This window comes from Leopardus geoffroyi, chromosome D4 (genome assembly GCF_018350155.1).
Source record: "Leopardus geoffroyi isolate Oge1 chromosome D4, O.geoffroyi_Oge1_pat1.0, whole genome shotgun sequence".
Taxonomy (NCBI): domain Eukaryota; kingdom Metazoa; phylum Chordata; class Mammalia; order Carnivora; family Felidae; genus Leopardus; species Leopardus geoffroyi.
The window spans coordinates 36,380,785-36,402,603 of NC_059342.1; the positions used below are offsets into that span (position 1 = coordinate 36,380,785).

General features: G+C 34.9%; 1 non-coding gene across 1 annotated transcript; it reads left to right on the plus strand.

Moving 5' to 3' along the window:
- The first annotated feature begins 21,265 nt into the window (after positions 1-21,265).
- LOC123593891 lies at positions 21,266-21,371 on the plus strand. Its single transcript, XR_006710578.1, has one exon. It is a non-coding gene; the product is annotated as a U6 spliceosomal RNA (small nuclear RNA).
- The last annotated feature ends 448 nt before the right edge of the window (positions 21,372-21,819 follow it).

The following is a 21,819-nucleotide window of genomic DNA, read 5'->3' on the forward strand; positions in this document are numbered from 1 at the left end:
GAAAACCCACTCCGTGTGCCTGCGTACCCCAGAGAGCTACAGGTAGCCCTTCTATGACTGGCAAGTGTGATAGTCTAGATACACCAACTTCCTTGCTTCCTGATTGCACCAACCCTGGGTCTCCTGAGCTCTGAGGTGGGATTAAACTAAAAAATTCTCTTGGAGATTTTGCTTGATTCAACATCCTTGCTTCACTTCCTTCCCTTCCCATTCCACAACCTCAACTGTCTACTGTTTTCCCCAGGCCTAATAAACCACTTTCAAAAAATTCCTCATCGCAGGATCTGCCTTGGAAAACTAAACCCCATACAGTCATAATTGATTTAGTCCAGTCAATAAAGTCACCACCTAGGTTAGTGCAAAAAAACATTAATGACAATCCATCATCGATGATATAAAACAATGAAGACAATCCATCCTGCAGAACCCCTGAAACTTTCAGCATTTGGAGATATGCTGAGAAACAAGGTTAATGCACTGACTTAAAAAAAAATTGAGATTGGTTGAAAATCTGATTAAAAAGCACTTGACTTTCATGTCTCACATCCTCACATACTTGTCTCCTACAGGAAAACAGACTGGATTTAGAGATACCAGGAACTGTAGAAAATAGGAAGGTAAGGATTACATAAATGACTGCATATAAAATATGGTGACCTCATCTTTCTTTCCCTATCTGGTTCCCAGAAAGTTAGGAGCCAAGTATCTATCACCTCTCTCCTTGTATACCTCCACCAAGATTTGAAAACTATCTTGATAAAATAATAATTCCAGGGAAAGGGTTTTCAGATACTAATAGTTGTAAGGCTCCTACTGAAGATGTAAGATTGACATTTAAACACCACCAGGTGACCAGCTCTGTCAATATAGTCAACTCACTCTTGATTAGTCAACTCACATACTCCAGCAATGTAGATAAAGTCTCCCTACAGCTGGGGATCCCCAGCAAGGTAGGTAAGGTATCCATCAAAAATGAGAGGGACCAAAACAAACAAAAAAGGAAACACTTAAAAAAAACAGAGACAAAAAGAAAACTTCAAAACCTTAATTTATATTGAAGATAAGCAAAAAGGTTGCACATAAACATAAAGAATGATATGCTATAGATAAGAAATTCAGAGAACAAGGAAGCCCTTAAAAATTATACTTTTTCCATATTTCTATTCCCTCCAGAATGGTGAGAAGATAAATTCAAGAAAATCTCTCCCAAGTATGAGAAAAAGTTAAAGCATTCAGTTGGAAAACACAGCTTTAACTAGAAATTTGGACTATCAATCCAAAATCCTGAACATCTTTTTAATAGAATTAAAAAAAAAAAAACAGAGACAATGGGTAGAGGAAATTGGTAACAAAACACTAGAAAATAGGTCCTCTAAAACCAAGGATCCCAATCTCTAGAGTGAAAGAACCCACCAAACTTCCTGCATGATAAAAGAAGAGGGCCACACTAAGGCACATTAACTTGCAATTTCAGAAAAATAGGGGAAAAAAGATCTTAAGAGTGTCCAGAAATAAGGACAGGAAAAAAATCACAAGAATATTTTTAAAAATGACATAATTTCCTATCAACACACTGTATTTTATAAAACAATGTGTTTGCTATTATTCCAAGGATTGGTGGGTGATAGGTTTAAGAAATTTTCTGACATTGGGGCGCCTGGGTGGCGCAGTCGGTTAAGCGTCCGACTTCAGCCAGGTCACGATCTCGCGGTCCGTGAGTTCGAGCCCCGCGTCAGGCTCTGGGCTGATGGCTCAGAGCCTGGAGCCTGTTTCCGATTCTGTGTTTCCCTCTCTCTCTGCCCCTCCCCCGTTCATGCTCTGTCTCTCTCTGTCCCGAAAATAAATAAACGTTGAAAAAAAAAAAAAAAAAGAAATTTTCTGACATTCAAGTGTTCAGGTAATTACCTTTTATAGCCTCTTTTTGGAAATCTACTGGAAAATGGACTTTAGCAAAACAAAGGGTCAACTAAAAATGAGAAAATGATGGGTACGGTCAAGAAGCGAAGCCTTTGCACTCACTGAGTTTATATTCTATTAAAAGAGAAGCAATGAGTAAGTATAAAATAGATTTTGATCAGTGTTAAATAGAAAAGGAAAGCAGGCTAAAGAGATATGATGGTTATGAAGTACTGAAAGTTGCCACACAAACTTCTCTGAATGAAATGCAGAAGAGCCAAATGAATACATGGATGAAAAGTGTTCTAGGCAGAAGATACAGCAATAGGTTCTTGAGAACGGAACATGTGTGGTTTATTCAACAACAGCAATGAGGCCAGGATGGTCAAAGCAGACGATGAGCTGGGTTGAAGCTGGAGTGACAAAGTTGAAGTAGTAAGAGACTATATCATGTGGGTCACTTCAGCCTTGGAAAGGACTTCAGATTTTACTCTAAGAGTGATTCCCCATGAGAATCTGATAGAGGATTTTGAGAAGGGAGTAGTGTGACCTAATTTATATTTTAAAACCCTGCTTGATGGCCACTCTGGAAAACAGTGTGGAAGTTCTTCAAAAAATCAAAAATAGATCTACCCTATGACCCAGCAATAGCACTGCTAGGAATTTACCCAAGGGATACAGGAGTGCCGATGCATAAGGGCACTTGTACCCCAATGTTTATAGCAGCACTTTCAACAATAGCCAAATGATGGAAAGAGCCTAAATGTCCATCAACTGATGAATGGATAAAGAAATTGTGGTGTATATACACAATGGAATACTACGTGGCAATGAGAAAGAATGAAATATGGCCTTTTGTAGCAACGTGGATGGAATTGGAGAGTGTTATGCTAAGTGAAATAAGTCATACCGAGAAAGACAGATACCATATGTTTTCACTCTTACGTGGATCCTGAGAAACTTAACAGAAAACTATTGGGGGTGGGAGGGAGGACAAAAAATGGTTAGAGAGGGAGGGAGCCAAACCATAAGAGACTCTTAAAAACTGAGAACAGTCTGAGGGTTGATGAGGGGTGGGAGGGAGGGGAAGGTGGGTGATGGATATTGAGGAGGTCACCTGTTGGGATGTGCACTGGGTGTTGTATGAAAACCAATTTGACAATAAATTTCATATTAAAAAAATAAAATATACTAAAAAGTAAGAAAAAAAAATAAAACCCTGCTTGATGGAGAACAGCTGGTAGGAAATCACGTATAGAGGTAGAAAGACCAAACAGGCTACTCTATTTGCTTTTACATCTTCTTATCTTTCAGTATTATGATTCTTTTGTCCTCAAAATAGCATTTTTTATCAGTACCATGACCTTATCATTTCCATTTTTATTTGAGACATTTTGGCACATAGGTCTATGAGCACAGCAGAAATAAGAACCATCCCAAAATCCCAGAGGTGACTTCCCTAGAATTCAGTTCCCATGTAATAGGATGGTTTTCAAGTTTGCAACTATCTGTTATGAATTTTGTCAACAAAGATTATATATAACTGTAAAATGGCTAATATGTATTTGTAGATTATTGAACCAGTTATCAAATGGCTGAAATATTTTAATAGCATGTGGTCAGATATGACATTTTGAAACTTCAAAACTAAATAATTAAGTGAGTGGGAAGAAGAGGAAAAACAATGAGTGATTTGTTTGCATGCTTCAGATTTTTAACTCTTGTAAGAATAAGCCTGAATTATAGATAATCATCATCCTAATGCATCATCACCTTTAGCACATAAATTTAACTCAATAGTTGAATTAAATATAAGAAGAGACAATTACCTACTTGATGTTCATTTCAAGTTTATTTTCCTTTTTTTTCTTCCTGTTTGCCATTTGATTTTCTTTCTCATTACAGAAGATAGAATATGTTTAATGAAAAGAAGTATCTATTTCTTAAGTGAAAGAAAGGTCTATTTTAAAGCAGTCATCAGAACATTAAATTTACCCTGGGACATATGCTAAAAATGGAAACTGGTGTCATAGTGTGCTTCTGGTCCTCTGGGAAACTTTTTTTTTTAACTCAACAGGCTATGAAGATCATCATAAATCCTTATAACAGTAATCCAGAAACTGCTAGTGATTGCATTCTTGCATGTTAAAAATGTGCAGGGTCAGCAAAGAGCTACTAATGACAAGCATGAAGAAGATGAAAATCATGGCCTGCCTTCACAAGGGAATCTTTACATGCAGACTATGGTTTTCAAGCTTAAAAGTTGTCAAGAACCTCCACTGCCACAAATTCCAAATGATGCACTGATTAAGAAAGGTCAGTATGTCTTTTGAGAAGTTGACAGTCATGATATAGTAACTATGCAAAGCTGCAAGTCTCTGGAGTAGTATTTGTGTCTAATCTATATGGTCACAGGAAATATAACTGCCAAGAACGCCATATTCATCATCTTGAGTAGTTTTATCAGCACTACCTGATGTCGCACTCAAAAGAAAAATCACCAAAAATTTGCCTGGCCATTCAATCATGTATCCTTTGTGAAATGTGCTTGGGGCAGACTCTGTGCCAAGTGGTCAGGATACAAAGATGAAAATAAGATACTGTCCCCACACTCATTGTGTTCAATAAATAAATAAATAAATAAATAAATAAATAAATAAGAGGGAAACAGATAAAGAAAATATTATAATGTAGTATGATAATTGCTATAGTAGAAGTAAAATCAATATAGTAGAAATAAAATATTAGGGAAATACTAAATCAGGCTAAGGGAGTCTTCATAAAAAGTACATCCATAACCTATGAATAAAAGAGAACTTACAGAAGATATAATTAAAGATACTTGTTTATGCATGAGAAAAAAAATATTTTTTTACATTGTCTAAATTGTTTATACCAACAACTCTAATACTAAAATGTCTCAGCTGTCATTCTAACTCTACTGCTTTTCTAATAAACTTCACAAGCAGAGGCCATTTCTTTATCAATTTAAAGATTATACAAATACTTATTTTTTGCCTGTATGATCACCTTTTCTAGAATCAAGCAATAACAGTGCCAACAAAAGTAGATTTTTTTATGTGATATAGCTTATATTCTTTAGGAGGATGTTAGTAAGTTTATTTTAAAAATTTGACAAGTTGATTTTAATATATATGTGGAAAATCAACCAAAACAATAACAAGGGAAAAAGAAAACCACAGCGCTTAAACTATGTGAATTCAGGATTTATTCTACATCTGTTTTTATCCGGTAGTGTTACTCTTGCGGAAGAATAGACATGTATATGAATGAGAAACAGTGGAGTTAAGAAATAGATCTGCACACATTTGATCAATTGACTTTTTTTTTTTTTTATTTTTTTTTTTATTTTTTTTTTTTTAATTTTTTTTTTTAACGTTTATTTATTTTTGAGACAGGGCATGAACGGGGGAGGGTCAGAGAGAGAGAGGGAGACACAGAATCGGAAACAGGCTCCAGGCTCTGAGCTGTCAGCACAGAGCCCGACGCGGGGCTCGAACTCACCGACCGCGAGATCATGACCTGAGCCGAAGTCGGCCGCTTAACCGACTGAGCCACCCAGGTGCCCCGATCAATTGACTTTTTAAAAAGTACCAAGGCAATTGATGGGGGAAGGAAAGCTTTTTGAGATATGGTGCTGTAATAATTGGATATCCAAAAGGAACAGTAAACTGAGCATATACCCTCCTTCATATCATACATAAAAATTAACACAAAACGGATCATGACTAAGTAAAAGCAAAAGTATAGGACTTTTAGAAAAAAATGTAGTAGAAAAGCTATGTGACTTCGGTGTAGGCAAAGATTTCTTAATTAGGGAATAAATGCATAAGCTATAAAAGAAAAAAATAATAAATTGGGTATTGTCAAAATTAAAAAAAAAATTCTCTGGAAAGACCCCATTAAGAACAGAAAATGCAAGTTACATCCTGAGAGAAAATAGTCATAATACACATAGCTGACAAAGGACTTCTATCCATAATATATATATATATATATATATATATATATATATATCCTCTTATATACATGTCATAAAGAAGATACATTCCCCAATAAGAAATGAGCATATCTGAACAGATGTCTCACAAAAGAACCTGTGCAAATGGCTAAGTGGATGTAGTGAATATGTGACAGATTCTCATCAGGTAAATGCAAATTAAAACCAAAACAAGATACTACTACACTCCCATGAGAATGATTAAAATAAAAAAGCTGGCAATACTTAGTATTATTGATTATATGGAATAACATGAACTCTCATACACTGCTAATGTGAATATAATATAGCACAATACACTGGAAAACTAAGAAACTTGTAAGTTCCTTAAGATGTTAAGCTTTCACCTACCATTTGATCCAGGATATTTATTCAAGAGATATAAATACATACCTCAATCAGGTTGATAAAGACACACACAGATTAGATAAGATACATACATAGATAGATAACCAAATGGATGGGTGATTGAGAGTTAAAGTCTCAGATCTTATAGGCCAAACTACTGATTTAAAATCAATTTGTATAAGGGTCCCTGGGTACTGGCTCAGTCCCTTAAGCATCAGACTCTTGGTTTTGGCTCAGGTCATGATATCATGGCTTTTGAGTTTGAGCCCCACATTGGGCTCTGCACTGACAGTGAGAAGCCTGCTTAGGATTCTCTCTCTCTCTCTCTCTCTCTCTCTCTCTCTCTCCCTCTCTCTCTCTGTCCCCCATCCCTCAGAATAAATAAATAAAAAATGAATAAAATAACTTATGATAAAACAAGTTAGCGGACCATCACTTCCAAATATTAAACAAAATAGGGGAGTGCATATGAATTACTAAGTTACTGTATGGCACCAAAAGTGATATATTGAATCCAAGGAGAAAGTTAGAGATGGAACAAGTAACTTAAAGCCACATACGTACACATACTAAAAATAAATGCTAACTGTCTAGGACTACAAAATGTCTGTTGATTAAGAGGCCTTGATTCTGACATTGTCTTTTTTTTTTTTCTTTTCCTGAAATTTGTCAAATTGGTTTCCATGCAACACCCAGTGCTCATCCTCACCTGTTGGGATGAACACTGGGTGTTGTATGGAAACCAATTTCACAATAAATTTCAGGAGAAGAAAAAAAAAAAAAAAAAAAAAAAGACAATGTCAGAAACAAGGCCTGAGTTCAAAAGAAGTTGCTCTTAACTGAGAGCAAAGAAATCATGAAAGGGAAAATATCTACTTCAGAATAGGTCCACATATTTCTCTCTGGGAAATAAATATCTGGTGTGTCTGGCCCAAGACTTATCCATTCAGAGAAAGGGTAAGTATAGATATATAAATGGGGTAAAAAGTGAGGAATGAAAGATAAAAAATGTGGAGTGTAACAAGATTCTATTTATTCATCGACGAGGATATTTAAAATGAAAATAGAGCAAAGTTGCAGACTGAGCTATGCAGAAGGGTACTAGAGTAACCTGGAATATCTCTAGGATCCTTGATCACAGATCTCAGGAACTCATTTAGCTTTTAAGTTACTGAGAAATGACAAAAGCAAGGACGTACAAGAGTGTCTATGTGTGTTTTTCTTTATCCAAAGAGATTTAAACCCTTTTATTTCTACTAGCAAATCACAAAGTACAAAAAATCTGAATGTGAAAGTAGCTATACTTATCCCTTCTCTGGGGAACTTCCTTACTATTGAAGCCACTGGGTCCATTATAAAAATACTCAGAATTCTTAAAGAATTTTAGATTCTGAAATAGGGAGAGGAGGAAAAACATATGAAAGGCAGAAAGAGCATATATGGAAGATTTTGCTGAAGCATAAATTCCAGAGAACTGCCTCATCTTTTGGGATCTCTGCCCAAATGTGTATCTTTCCATAATACCTGAGTATTCAGCTTACCTTGCTAAAAAGACTATCGGTTTTCAAAATGAAAATTCAATTGACCAGCACAAGGAACTGGATATTATTCCCACTTAAATGTGGGAATTTTTACAGATTCATAATTAGTTGATGTGTGGAAGTGTTGATTATGTGGAGGCAAATGATTTAGAAAGAGTATTAGTAAAGAGAGATAATGAAGAAATGGCAATAGAACCAAAGAGAAATAGAGGGAAGAAAAAAGAAAAGAAAACCTAGGAAAGTGACAGAACATTTATAGAAAATTCCCTTCTGTTTTTCCTTAACACGTGTGTGGGAGGGAATGGGGAGGTATCTTTCTTCTCCTTCCTATATCATGTGACCAACTGCTCCTAGATACCAGAAATAGGCTAGTAATAGTTCTACATTTGAATCTCATTGCAGATTAAATGGACTTTCACGGATTGTTTGGAGGAAACTTAATGCCCGTTATAGCATTCCTGTGTTTTTGTGTGATAAATATGTATTTTGTGTGAACACATAATTTGTCATTTAGGAAGGTGGACAATGGCAACATGTTTCAAATATTAATAATGGCCTGGTATCTTTTATGATAGTAGCGAATTAGGTCATGCTTTTTAACTCTCCATGCTGGTAAGCTTTTATTATTTTGAGATGAGGGTAAGAAATAACATAACTTAAAGAAGAAACTACACCCAAGACAATAGAAACAAAGAATATGCAATTGCTGATCTGAGATAACTCCAAAAGAGGCTTTGAGAACAATTATTGTGAGCTTAACTATCACCAGTGATTCTTGCCTTCTTAGGAATTCTATATCATTGGTATCTAGAGAATTTTAGAGAGTGAGATATAATGGCTTCATTTTAGTTAATATCCAGGAATATACAATATAAGTATCCATTAGGTAAAAATTTGACACTCAAGGAGCACCTGGATGGCTCAGTTGGTTAAGGGTCCAACTTCGGCTCAGGTCATGATCTCATGATTCGTGAGTTTGAGCCCTGCATCTGGCTCTGAGCTCAGAGCTCAGAGCTCAGAGCCTGGAGCCTGCTTCAGATTTTGTGTCTCCCTCTCTCTTTGCCCCTCCCCTTCTCACACTCTGTCTCTGTCTCTTTCTCAAAAATAAATAAACATTAAAAAAAGGTAAAAATAAATTTTGACACTCAAATCTGGTATTCAAAATATAAGAACAATGGTTGAATTATGGTTGTACTTTGGTGGGTGTGTTTTCAAATCTGGGGATCATCACCTAAATCAAGGACAATTATGAGCTTGGAGTTTAGAAGAATTTCCTTTCTGATCATAACCCCATTCTAACAGTTCTGTCTTGTGAAACACAGCCCAATTATTTTCCAAGTGGTGAAAACAACACTACTCAAAACGTTTCTGTGTCCTGTATTTCTGAACATTTTATCTAACGGTTTGACATTTTATAGTATGAGAAAGGTATTCCAACAAACCGCATCAAGCTGTTTGCTGTTATGGCTGAAATTCACATCTAACAGAGTAGCTACGCTTTTTAAAAATTTTCCAAAACGGGAATCTCCAGAGTAAATTCATCAGGCTGTCCATATGTACAAAGATAGAAGTCTAGGGAAAGGAAGCAAATGTATGCCTTGGCGGAAGTAAAGTTATATGGCTGGCCAAAAACATACACAAAATTTTATAAGATTTTAGTTCCTATATGAAGATCCAAATCACTCATTGTCAAAATATTAAACTGCACATTTGAGTTCCTATTAACAACTGAATTACTGACCCAAACCCTGCATCAGGAGTAAATTTCATCTTAAAACTATCTGCTGGATAAATGTCTTGAAATTGTCACAATACCAGAGTGTTGTTTAACACCTTTGCCAAACTGATTAACTCTTCACTAATTTATATTTCAGATTCAGACAGATTTTATCACAGTGTATTTATGTGGAAGGACTGAGGGTATGAATCAAAATGTCTTTGGACCCATGAATTAGTGAGAGGTGATACAATAAGCCAATACACCAGCATTAAATTGGTAAATAGCAGTAGCAGGAATTTTATGTGGCAGGATCAATACTGCTGTTAGACTTGCTACAAATATTTGTCTCTATAGACGCTAACCATTTTTGGATTGTTTTGTTTAACCAGGCCCAGGTCACGAAAATCTGTTAGGGCTAATATTAATTTTTTATCCAATTATTAAGTTAGTCATGGTATCCTGAAATGAAAACTGACTAAATTAATGAAAATACAATTTATTGCCACATGAGATATCTACATTTTATAAGGAAATCCATTATTCATTATGTATATATTTATGGTATACATTTATGCCATTATCAATTGTTATCAAATGAAAAATGGAAAAAACTCACCTGTTTACAAATATACATTATTATGCATATATACACATGCATACATTCATACCCGTTTGTATATGCATACGTATATATTCATACACATATGTAGTTAAAACAGAAATATAATTGTACTAGATCCTAAATTATGTCTCAATTCAAGACCATTAAAACTCAATGTCTGGGCGCCTGGGTGGCGCAGTCGGTTGGGCGTCCGACTTCAGCCAGGTCACGGTCTCGCGGTCCGTGAGTTCGAGCCCCGCGTCAGGCACTGGGCTGATGGCTCAGAGCCTGGAGCCTGTTTCCGATTCTGTGTCTCCCTCTCTCTCTGCCCCTCCCCCGTTCATGCTCTCTCTCTGTCCCAAAAATAAATAAACGTTGAAAAAAAAATGAAAAAAAAAAAAACTCAATGTCAAAGAGGAAAAACGCCTTGAAACACATTTATATTTATACCAATAAAATGAATAAGTCACAGAAAGCAAATGTATCACATCAGGAAAAAAATTAAATTAAATTAAAATAAGTTAAATATAAAACTTACACCAAGATAATGAGAATTCTGTGTATTTTATCACAGTATTCCAACAGAGAATAAAATGATGAGTGTTAAATAGACTAAAAATGATATTAGTGTCCTCAAAAGAATAAATTAAAAATAAACACCTCACAAAAAAGAAAAAGACAGATTTAGAAAAATAATTGACATAAAAAGAACGTGAAAAAAAGAGAACCAATTTAACACCATACAACACCTATAAGATAAACGTATACATATAAAAATGTGTGTAAAAACTATTTTTCAAATGGGGCAATAAATGTATCCTTGCTAGTTTTCTTTTCCCTTTGGATCATGGTCCTTGCACATCTGGAAGAAAACCATCTCATGTTCTAGTTATTACTGAGGAAGGCTTGTATGGGATCCATCCAAGGTAACTAAAAAAATGTAACTATGCCCATTGTAATGGCAAGGGAGGTTCATATACAAGCCTGTTTACAACACAATGAGACTGGTGCCAGAGGTGGGTGGTATTATAAAGAAACCTAGTTACAGTTAAAGACAAAAAAAGAATTTTGGGGCTTGTATAAATATTTAAACATTTAAATCTATACATGCATTGTTTAACACAGCTGTTGTTTCAGTTGTTTCTCCAACTCACCAATATTTGTGTTAACTGTTACAATCTTTTTCTGTGGAGATGATGAAAAGTCCAGTTCTTAGACTAGAGAGAAACTTGTGAAGATAAGACATAATTTTACATCATTATGTCTTATTCTTATCTGTTACTATGTCTATATAAAATATTTGTATTTTCATTTACTTACAGAAAACACTCAACAGGCTTTTCCTGAAAATTTCCTGGAGGGGTAGAAGGGAAGTCCGAGGCAGTGAATCATAATTAGCATAGTGAAAATATAGAGAGATCTGGAATATTAAATTAAGACTAAAGTGGTGACAGTGAATAATTGCTACTTTCTTATATTTGGAATCATTCTATATCATGAGATAATCACTATTTGGGACATGTCTCTCAGGACTGTAATGGATCTAAGAAAAAAATATATACACACATATATGTGTGTGTGTGTGTATACATATATATATATTTCATACACACATGCACATATACACACATATATATTCATATAATATATATATATATATATATATATATATATATATATATATATAGGCACCTGGCTGGCTCAGTCGGTTAAGCATCCAACTTCGGCTCATGTCATGATCTCACGGTTTGTTAGTTCAAGCCCTGAATTGGGCTTTGTGCTGACAGCTCAGAGCCTGGAACCTGCTCCGATTTCTGTGTCTCCCTCTCTCTCTGCCCCTCCCCCACTCATGCTCTCTCTCTCTCTCTCTCTCTCTCTCTCTCTCTCTCGCTCTCTCTCTCTCTCACAAAAACAAACATTAAAAAAGTCCAAAAAAGAAATATACATATACATATATACACATACATATGCGTATATACATACACACATATACATGTGTGTATATATATATATATATATATATACACACACATATATATCACTGGCCTCTTTCTGTGCAGATAAAACTGATAACATAAAAAAGAATACCTGTGTGTCGCCTAAGCTTTGTTATAATACGGAATGTAAATGCTACAATGAAATTTACCCAACTTGTATTCAGTATAATATTAGAAAAGTAGCTCTCCAGAGAGAACAAACAAAAATATTCTGTATTGAACTGTGGTAAGAGATATTTGGATAAGTAAAAGTAAAGGATTTCATCATTCTGGGACTTCTTATAGCATATTTGGGCTAAAACCAAGGTCTTCTGCTTTTGGAATCATTGCTTTTCACACTCCCAAATGCTGCTCTATTTAGTTCAGTGGTCCTTACAGCCTTCGGTTTGAGACCCATGTGTTTCCATTTGCTTTGAGAAGTGGTCTCTCCTTATCCTGACCATTACAAAGTAAGGGAAGCTGACCAGAGAAGGAATATAAGCAAGGAGTACAAGAAAATAGAGAAAATATAAGGGTTAGGATTACTGCCTCTGGAGTCAGAAAGTACTAGATGTTTATCCCAGTCTCATCTTACATTAGCTATGTGAATTAGGATCAATAAATTCCTTAAGGACCAGGCTCCTCGTCTTTAAAGCACAATTGTTTAGATAATTAAATACAAGAGTATTTTTAATGGTGCCATTAGTACTTTTTATTCATTTTTGTTAGGAGCTCAATGATCCATTCCATTTTCAATGGGGTCAACCGTTTATCTTCAATTCTAAATAGTAGCTCTACGTTGGTTTCCTTAAAATGGTATCAAGGAAAAACAGACATGTCTCAGAAGACTTTGAGAGGCTTTATGGCCAAACACACCAGTCCCAAAGTCATTATTATTTTAGTTACAGTATGCAAATTATACCCTCCCTCCCTCTCCCTTTTCCCTCCCTCTCCCTGCTCTTTCTCTCTCTTTCTCTAACACACACACACACACACACACACACACACACACACACAAGCATTTTCTTGTTTTTTGTATTTTGTGTGAAAAAAGTTTAGCTCAGTGGCATCATATTAATGATTGATCTTCAGAGAGTATATTGATTTTAACAATGACTTCAAATATGGCTTTCTCTACTAAAATGCTCAGTACCCTGGAGAACAACACTGATGCCAATCTCTTCTCAGGATCTGAATTAATGAGCAAAATTTTATTCTTTTTTCAGCCTGATCATTTAATGTGCTGCCATGCTATTTAGTTTAAAGGGCTTATATTTTGACCCACACCCCCGAAGGTTTTATTCCTTAAAATTACAATGCCAGTGTCTATTTCCTAAACGTATTGATATTGGAAAACGGTGATCTGAGAGTAATAAGGAAAGGTAAGCCCTAAGAACTCAGTAACTGTAGACAAGTGAAAAGCATATTTGAAAACTATAGTTAAATATAATTTAACACTGAAAAACTGTGAGTTAAAGAAAACTAAAAACTAAAATTAAAGTTATCATCTTATGATAATAGAACAATGAGTGTGCTGTTGCTACAAAACAATATTGAAATGATCCATATCATCCCATTTAAATAAGTATTCTCTATTATAATTATGCATTAGAATCACTTGGGGAGCTTTTCAATATGGCAATGCATGAGCCACACCCAAGACCAATTAAAAAATTGGTGGAACCTATTACCAATATTTTCACAAATCTTTCCAGGCATGATGTATAGAGAGATATTCGAACCATTGATCTTGTTAAATTAATTAAACAAAGAGGCCATTAGATTGAGGTGGTTCAAATACCTTAGCAGTCTACATAAGCAAACCAAAACCTAAGCTTATAAATGCCTTAAGGTTAGACATTAAAACCTAACCACAACTAATCACACACATCCCACTAAGCTTTTCCACATAAGGCAAATGCCCATCAATATAAGGTTATAGCGAATCAAATTTCCAAGCCATTTTGTACAAATAAACTCTTAAAATGTTTACTATACCTCAGTCTATCTTTTAATTAATTTAAATCATTGCTACCTTTGAAACAATAACTTGCTTATAAACATTTTTTGTATCATGGAAACTTTTGAAAATTGGATAACTATTTCCTTCTGTCCCTAAAAAAATAAACCCAAACACATCCACATTTGCTTATACATCCAAATACAAACCCACACAGATATCAAGATATTCTCCCACACACATACACATATGATTTTGTATACAATTTTTAGGCATAGCCGAATTCCTAAAGCCCATGTCAAGAAACCTACCTCTAAGAACAACACTTAAATGAACTCAAGAGGAAGAGAAGGTATTTTTTACCTTCTCAATGGATCCAGTAGCATCACTTTGGCAATTGCTTCATTGTTTAAAAATCACTAATGTTAATGACATTCCTTTATAGTTACAACTTGAATCTCTTTTACCTACTCACATTCTCAACTCAAATGGAAGTTAGTGTGTGCATATTCTATATGACCAGGAGAAACTTCCCCTTTCCAAATTTCAGTTTTCTTGTCTGACAAATGAGTAAATTGATAAATAATAGGGTAATAATTCAATGAAACATATCACCATGGTATTTATAACAATCAACAAATATTAGCTGCCACTATTATTGTTCTTGTTTTTGTTATATTCTAATAAGATAGTTTCATATGCTTGTAATTTTAATGAAAATTTCTCATTTATTAATTTTTTCCAGAAAATAGTAACATTAAAAAAACAAAACAAAACAAAATCGGGGCGCCTGGCTGGCTCAGTTGGGTAAGTTTTCAACTCTTGATTTCACCTCAGGTCATGATCTCACGGTTTATGAAATTGAACCCCATATCTGCACTATCAGCGCAGTCTGTTTGTGATTCTCTCTCCCTCTCTCTCGCTTCCTCTCTCTCTCTCTCTCTCACTCTCTCTGCCTCTTCCTTGCTGCTCTCTCTCTCTCTCAAAATAAATAAAGAAACATAAAAAAAAAACAAAATAAGAAAGTCATAAGCAAAACAATTTTGATTATAATCATTGCTATCTCCTTTCACTTTGATTTAATTCATGTTTAGGTAAAGGGGTTTTGAACACAAGAACTATTAGGACATTGTTTGAACTTCCGTTTAAAACTGTGTTTCTGTTCATTTGAACATACTGTGGGGCTACTCAAGGAAAAAGAAAAGTGCAGCATTGTATGACTGTCTCATGCCAGCTTTTTGTCCCCTTTACCTCTTAGATCTGACTACTTCTACAAGTTGTTAGTTAGTACTTGTTAAATAATAATTTTCATTCATATTTTTTCAATAATAAGTAGTATTTCCAGATCATACCTCTGATCAACTACAATCAATTTGGATTTGGATATCAATATCCTGGCCCCTCTTCCATGCTGTTGTTGAAATGACATGGCATGTAGTGTTTCTTTTTTTTTTTTTCATTTTTTTAAATGTTTATTCATTTTTGAGACAGAGAGTGAAAGGGAGATGGGCAGAGAGAGAGGGAGACACAGAATCTGAAGCAGGCTCCAGGCTCTGAGCTGTTAACACAGAACTGAATCCAGGGCTTGAACTCACAAACTGTGAGATCATGACCTGAGCAGGAGTGGGACGCTTAACTGACTGAGCCACCCAGGCACCCCAGTGTGTTACTTTTTAAATACCTTAACCTAGATTTTCAGTTCTTCTCTTCTTCAAACCCCTAAAAGCTATATGCAACTTTTAAACTAATTCAACATTTTCAAGATGTGAAAAACACCTTGAAACTGAAACTGACAAAGTGAATCACATTCTTCTCCCAATTAAGATCTACAGAGGCAGAGCTGATCACACGTGTGATATATATACACAAACACAGCTGGGCTGAAACCTGCTTTACCTACATGCTAACATTACTTAAAATTTCTCTGAGTCCCAAAGGTACGTGGCCTGGTGTTCTGTGAATATTGAAAATGATTTCTTTTCAATTCTCCTGTTAAAGCATTTTAATTTACAATACAGATATTTATTTAGTTACCAGATTACTGAAGGAATTTACAGAATACCCTTTGAAAAGGAGAAGAATAACTTAATATAACCCAAAGTCCACAGGCATCGAAGGCAACCTACTTTATGTCAAGTCGTCTATTATTTGCGTTACCATTTATCCTCACAACCACTATATGAAGCAGATATAATTGACCTCACTTTTACAGATGAGTGACCTGTATTTTAAAGGGGTTAAGTGCCTTGCTGTACATCACACAATGTGTAAGTAATGGAGGTGGAATTTGATCCCTCTTCTGCTGAGATTCTCTATTCCAGTGTTTAATTATGACATACTGCCCGTTTTAGTTTAAGAGAATCAAAAAGTTAGCATTTTTTCTACACTTAAGTTAAAACTGAAAATAGAAGCACTTATGTTAAATCATGGTACTGCAAAGAAGACTAGCATAAGAAAGATTTAAAATCACTTTTGTACTGTAATTACAAATGTGAAATAGCAATAAAAATACTAAATGAGAAATTCTGTTATACTTAACTCCTATAAATGGCTCTATAACTTCTCATGTCTGTTCCCTGCATTTAGATGAAGCTTGAAACTATCACTTAATTCTATATCCTATACATGAAACACATTATAATAGGATATTGTAAAATATCTGCAGTGATTAATAGAAAGGGACTCTACTATAAAGAAACTTCTAAGTAAACAAACAAACAAAAAAAACAAAAACAAAAACCCATGAGAGATAATCTGGTACAGTAAAGTAAAAGACAGCTGTCAAAGAGTAGCTATGATTGAATTCAAATTCAAAGCAAAAACTAACAACTAAGAAACAAACATTATAAATCCTTGTGTTTCATTGTTCTTTTTAGTCCTAGTTAGAGATTATGTCTAACTGTAAATAATATCACTGGATAATAAATAAATGAAAAAATATCAAAGCTGATCATTTAGCCTAAATTATGAATTTCAGTATTTCCATGAAGCAAATTAATGATATTCTCTGGGTTTTAGAGAGTATCCTTATTTTTCAACAAACGTGTTCTTATTCAGTTTGTGCTTCAGTGATTCTATTAACCCACAAGATATTAATTTAATGACAGTTAATTAAATAGGAATAAGGTGAGTGATTTAGATATTTTAAAATACAGATTTTAGATATTGTGTAAATGGCTTGAGATTAGTACTCTTTCTTTGCCTAAAAACTGGCGATCCAGTAAAGAAATCAAGAATTCATGTATTTTAGCAATTTTGCTTTTATAGTTATTGGATATTCCTTGAATCACTTTTCCTGCTCTTTTCCCCTTTCTTACAGAATGCTTTTATTACCAACTACTGTTAGAGTAGCCTATTAAAGTTACCTTGGCTATGCTGTTTGTACAAAATGTTAAATTTGATGTATTTTTTGTAGACTAGGTATGGGATTGGTGTATTTAAAAACTATGTTTGGGGCACCTGGATGGCTCAAGTGGTTAAGTGTCTGACTCTTGATTTTGGCTCAGGTCATGATCTCACAGTTTGTGAGTTTAAGCCCTGCATTGGGCTCCTTGCTGACAGTGTGGAACCTGCATGGGATTTTCTCTCTCTCTGTCTCTCTCTCTCTTTTTTTTCTCTCTCTCTCTCCCTCTCTTTCTGCCCCTCCCTCATTCTCTCCCTCTCTCTCTGTCTCTCAAAAAAAAAAAATAAACTTAAATTTTTTTAATTAAAAAATAAAAACTGTGTTTAAAGGCATATTCTAGATTATTCAAATAGGTATATGTACATATATATGTGTGCGTATATATATGTACATATGTGTTTGTGTGTATACGCATATATATACGTACACACACACACATATATCTTATTAATATATATATATATATATTTAATAGAGAAAATAATACAGCTCCCAGACCTACTAGTGTATTGACTTTTGTGTTCAGTTAAAAATAAAAATTATATGTGACCTAAGCTGCAAAAATGTGACCCACTTTGGTTCAGATTTCTTTCCTGAATGACTCATGTCCTATGGATTTGGAAGGGAATGACTTCACAGGGAGAAAGAGTATTGGAGATGTGCCAATCGACTATTCTCTGTGAAGTCTTAGGGGAAAATGATGACAGCAGAGGGCTGGTAGAGGACATTCTTATTTGTCTTAAACTTTATAGGGTGGTGTTTGAGGGTTCTGGTGTCAGACTTCGGCGTGTTAAATACTGACTCTGTCATTTATTAGGTATGTGACCTCAGAAAATTTAAGTTCCTTCCTTGTGATTCAGTTTCTTCATTGGAAAAATTAAGATAACAGTGATACTACATCATAAATTTGTTGCGAGAGTTTAACTATTTAATAGAGGGGTTAGCATAGTCTCTTGCACATATGAAATGTGTAATAAATATGTGTTCTTATTCTAGAACTTACCTTGATATATTTCACAAGAGTAAAGCATAACCTACTTTTAATCAGTGTAACATGAAAAACCATTTGTCGTTGGAGCCGTATTTCAAGCTTAGAGAAATATTACCTCCTCCACTAACATTTAAATGTGAGCACAGATTTGTTTTTTTCTCTATTGTTTGCTGTTATATCCTCAGTGCTTAGATTAGTGCCTGGACCATACATAGTGTTCTGTTAGTAAATGCTTGTTGAAAGAATGAATCACTTGTCAACCTTTAGGTTCTCGAAACCAACACAACCCATCATAATATTTTGTAATAGACACAATGTTTCTTTTCAGCATCCATCATGGATATACTCTAACCCATGCTAGCAGCCAATTTAATCTTTTATTTATTTTTTTTTAAATCTGTTTCCTCCAGGTTTCCAACTTTCTAATGGATGCTTGGGTTTCTGGAAAATTCTACAAATCCCTTTAATATCCCACTTGTGGTTTTCTAATATCAGCTATCCCTTATAAAGCAAAATAATCTCTGTTTACCAAAAGCCTATCAAAATTCTCATTCCTGGGGAATATTTTCGTATTTTCATACTAAGAATAGTGGTCGACATTTATTGGGTGCTTACTCTTACTATGTATGAGGCAGTGGGATGACATTTGTGTAATCTTGTTTAACCTTCACAACAATTTTCAATAATACAGATTTCAGAAACCTTCCTAGATGAGAAAATTGAGATTTGGGAAAGTTAATTATTCATTCAAGTAAAAAACTATTAAAGGGCAAAACAGATTTTTCACCAGTCTAATATCAACATCAATTCTCTTACGAACCAAATAAACAGGTGCCTCAGTGGCTCAGTCAGTTAAGCATCCAACTTTGGCTCTGATCATGATCTCACAATTCTTGGGTTCAAACCCTGCATCAGGCTGTCTGCTGTCAGCACAGAGCCGGCTTTGGAGTCTCTGTTCCCTTCTCTGTCTGTGCCCCCCACCTCTCTCTCTCTCTCTCAAAAAAAAACTAAATAAAGGGGCACCTGGGTGGCGCAGTCGGTTGAGCGTCCGATTTCAGCCAGGTCACGATCTCACGGTCTGTGAGTTCGAGCCCCGCGTCAGGCTCTGGGCTGATGGCTCAGAGCCTGAAGCCTGTTTCCAATTCTGTGTCTCCCTCTCTCTCTGCCCCTCCCCCGTTCATGCTCTGTCTCTCTCTGTCCCAAAAATAAATAAACATTGAAAAAAAATTAAAAAAAAAAACTAAATAAATAAATATTTTTAAAAAAAGAAGCAAATAAACCATCTTCTGCCTGTGCAGTCATTGCTCAGTATTAAAGCTATCTATCAGGAGATCTGATGATTTCACACACTAAAGCATTAAGGACTGACAATACATTAACTATCAGTTAAAAGGTTACTCTGGATGGATATATTTTCACTTTGAAATAGGTTACTTTGAACAAAAATGTATTGAACTGACTGAAAGAAATTCTAATGGTGAAATTCACACCCTGTGACAGGTAAATGGAGTAGATAATTTGGGACTGGAGACTTTTTCAGAGTTAACAACCTTAATATAACTTTGTTCCAAGTTTCATTTTCAAATTCATCTATATGCTTGCCCTTTTAAACCCTATAAAATATTCTCCTCTTTAATTAATTCAATTATTCAATTCATGAAGGTTTTTTGAATATCTACTGTGTGCCAGATACTGTTCTAGACTTGGAAGTAAGTGACTTCAGAAAATTCACAACTTATTGAAAGACAAAGACATTTAAGCACACAATTATAGTAAAATAAGGTACACAGCATAAGAAAGGCAGTTACTACAAAATTGGAATGAAAGGTACACATAACTATTTAGGTTAAGACATCAGGAAAACCTTCACTGGAACAGCTACATTTAAACAAGAGTGGGGTGGTGGGATAGGAATACACCTGGGATAGGGTACAGCATGGTAAAAAGAAATTTACCAACTGGAATAGTTTGTGTAGAGAATTTTATACAGAGAAAATAACATACGCAAAGGCATGGAGGCTTGAAAAAAAACTTGTTGGGAGAATGAAGATTATCAGTATGTTGATGGTGGGTGGCTCTTTAGAAGCTTCCAGAATACTGTTACTTAGATGAGCCAACTTAATTTAAAGGGGATAATTCAAAGACAGAATAAAACCAGGAAATGTGAAAAGAATAAAAATTGGGAGGTGGGGGGGGGCACCTGGGTGGCTCAGTCAGTTGAGCATCCAACTCTTGATTTCAGCTCAAGTCATGTTCTCAGATTTGTGTGATGGAGCCCTGTATCAGGCTCCATCCTGAGTGTAAAGCCTGCTTGAGATTCTCTCTTTCTCCCTTTGCCTCTCTCCCCCACTATGCTCTCTCCCTAAGAAAATAATATAAATAAATGCATACATACATACATACATATTTTTTTTAAATGAGAGGTGGGAGAAATTTAAAAATAACTACTGTCAGTAAGAACTCATGTTTAGCTTAATATTATTACAGATAGTTATATGTTATCTATCTGCCTGTCTGCCTATCTATTTATCTATCATCTATCATCTATCTATATACATTTATATGTACTTATGTGTGTATACAGGGGTAGTATACAAATATATATTCCTTTGGTCTATCAGGTGAGAAAGCCTAAAAGAAACAACACCCCACTAACAATGAGCACACCTTGGGCCCGGATCGTAGTTTTGAGGAATATTCCTTGGTGAATGGCTGATTTTAGAACTAGGGAAGGAAATATATAAGATGAGACTGGAGAATTTTGCTGTGCCAAAAATAAAGGCAGGGCTGAAAGAAAAAGGAAAACAAAATCACATTAGTGTTTACTTGTATGAAAATTAGAATAATACAGAGAAGACCAGCATGGCCCCTGCTCAGTGATAACATGCAAGTTCATGAAGTGATCCATTTAAAACAAATAAACAAACATTATTAAGGTTTTTCAAAGAGCCTCATGAGCTAATGGAAAGCGTTCCCACTGGCCAAAGTTGGATAGAACAATTAGAGCAACAAAATAAAATAGTATTGAATTATACTGCTAAGTATAAAATAAGTGTCCATGAGTCCATAAATATAAATAAATGATTTAATGAATTAATTATTGGAGGAAGAAGAAATAAATCTTCCATACAGATTTTATTTAGATTTTCTGCCCTAAAATATGAGAAATATAACTCCCCACTCATGACATGTGGACTGTGCATAGACACTTTGTTCCAAAGAGTAAAGAATAGAAATGGGGAGAAAAAAGTAACTTCACAGTCAGGAAAATTACAAACATTCATCTAGAGAATGAGTGGTCATGGTTAACATCAGCAGTCACAGATCATGCTGATGCTGTGTACTCTTGATATGATATAATG